The following is a 2,500-nucleotide window of genomic DNA, read 5'->3' on the forward strand; positions in this document are numbered from 1 at the left end:
CGGTCTTCGCTTATCTTTAACAAACGAAGTAGTCCGTATGTATTCTAAATGTTGAAGCCTCCTAGAGCTTTAAGCCATGCGAGACATTGAAATGCTGTTTTAACGGGAGCATGCATAATTGCTGCAAACATACTTTTATCACAAGTTCTAGCCACGCCACGGAGGCTTCGAAGTTCCTTCACCATTCGCTTTCCTCTCTTTTGTTACACAGTTTTAGACTACGATCAGGGGTACCGAAACGCTGTATTGATTGTAAACAACCATTTTTATCTTGGAGCGGAGCGTTCCTTTACTCGTTAGATTTGTCTTGTCGCGTGTGTATTCGCTTTTTCGACGCTTTTTAACCATTTAACTTGTTTAGCGAAGCTAAACGCACAGACAGACAAAAAAAAAGGAACAGCATCGCGCGTCAAACAGCGACGACCCATCTGAAGCGATCTTTCATTTATACACCGTTTGTAAACAGAGAGATGTATAAAGCGCGGGGAATCATTCGAAACCCTGGGGCTATTCGAGCTTGCATTTCAGCAAATTATCATCTCAAACATTTCACTCGTTTGCTTTTTCTAAATTTATAGGAGAGCTTCTTTCGTTTATTTTTGACACACCTTTCGTAAATATCGTTTCTGGCAACGTCGGGAGCGTGGATTTCTACAAGTGAACAATCGCGCCGATCCGATAACTTCCAGCAGGATGGAGAATCTTTATAGATTATCTTCCGAGAACTCGGTGCTTTCACGGGCGGTCGTTTATAAATTTTAACGAACGACTCGCGCGCCGTGACGCACTTGCGCTAGTTCGAAGAGATATTTCGAAATTTGTTTCTCTCCTTTAACGGCCTGCATTTAGTGTATCGGTTGCGATTTTCGTCACATCGTTTCCACGACAAACGCCGACGAACTGCCCAACTATCGCTCGTACGTTGCGACTCTTTCTTTGTTTATCGTTCATTCATTCTTTCAATTTCGTTCGATAATCCCGCTCCGAAACGTTCTACTTTCGTTGAACGACGGCGAGATGTTTAGAAAGAAATGAATTACTCTTTTTTCGAGAAGCAAACGCAAGCAGTCTTTTGTTAAGAAAACGACCCTCAGCCAGGCGTGGTCCAGGAATTGTATCCGTGGACCGCAATGTGCGTTCGAAATGTCGATGTTCATGTGTCCTGCAGTTCACACGTTGACGCGCAATTAGCTGCGTTCTTCATCGACCCACGAGCCAAGTGATCCACCGTTCAGGGTAATCGTAAAATTTTGTATTTCAAACTCTTTAGATCTTTAGAGTGTTATTTTCATTATTAACACGCATCACATTCGATACCCACATCACTCTCCCACCCGGCGCGTGCGGGAGAGCGAATTCGGGCGTCGCCAACGTATTTGTTTGTTTGTTCGATCGTTGACGACACGATCGCGTCCAAGGACGGAAACCGTCGGAGAAACGCCCAGTGGCACGCTCCTCTCGACGGTCGGGCGTAAAGTACATTTAAAAACCTTGAAAAGTACGAACGCACACAAGGAATGCGAGCGCGCGTCCTGTCGCTGAATCGTGGGTTGCGAGATTCGAACAGACACACGGCCGGCGACGATCGGTCTAACTAATGGACACATAGTTTTTCAAAGACTCGCTATCGTCGCTTCTCAGCCGGTCCGTAAACAACACACATCGATCAGGCGGACGCACGAATCTTACCACGGTGCGTGTTTCGTAGATTCCAGGTTACCCGCAAGTACCTCTCTCTCCCTCTCGAAAGAGGAATCTCGATCCGTCCTTTTTGGACAATGGAGAAATCTTTTTATCGCAACACGGATGGCAAAGAAACAACCAAAGCGTAGGAGCGTGGGGACGAGAGCGACGAAAAGAACGTCGCGAAAACAAAGTTTCGACGGTTGCTCGTTCTAATACATCGTAGTTTCAACTCTCTCAGTTTTAACCACTCCTAGACGCTTCGTAAACTTTTAACAATTCTTCGCCTCCGCGAGTTTCATTTCGAATAGAGCGAACGCAACACGGACCAAAAAAACTCCGGTGATGCCAGATCATTTAGCAAAGATCAGACGGCGGGTCATCTGTATTCCTTTTCTCTCTTTTTTATATCTTTCCATTTAACTAGGGTGTCGCAACGACGGGTACATTTATATATTTATATATATTGTATTTCAATTTTAATGATCCTTCACTTTCGGTTTGTAATAATATGATCCTTCTTTCATTTCGATCCTTCATATTGTAGGTTAACCAACAGAAGTTTGTTTTTTTACGACTTGTATTTTTGTGGTTTGTTTGTTTGTTTCTTACGACTTGTTTGTACCCGATCAAGTAGACGACGACCCATAAGTATAAGTTAGAGAGATAAAGGTCGAGAGACCTCACGCAAGCGTCTTTTACTTCCATTCACATCAGCCAGAGAGAAATGGTCCGGCGTCGTGCTCTTTGGCGCCGTTGGTCGCACAGTTTTTTTGCCGGCGGTTCCGAACGGACGGGAGAAACGCGATGAGTAATC

At 44.7% G+C, this 2,500-nt stretch overlaps 1 non-coding gene across 1 annotated transcript; it reads right to left on the reverse strand.

Moving 5' to 3' along the window:
* Positions 1-1,084: 1,084 nt before the first annotated feature.
* On the reverse strand, positions 1,085-1,239 carry LOC143307924 (5.8S ribosomal RNA). Its single transcript, XR_013064963.1, has one exon. It is a non-coding gene; the product is annotated as a 5.8S ribosomal RNA (ribosomal RNA).
* Positions 1,240-2,500: the final 1,261 nt, after the last annotated feature.

This window comes from Osmia lignaria, unplaced genomic scaffold, assembly GCF_051020975.1.
Source record: "Osmia lignaria lignaria isolate PbOS001 unplaced genomic scaffold, iyOsmLign1 scaffold0100, whole genome shotgun sequence".
Lineage (NCBI taxonomy): Eukaryota > Metazoa > Arthropoda > Insecta > Hymenoptera > Megachilidae > Osmia > Osmia lignaria.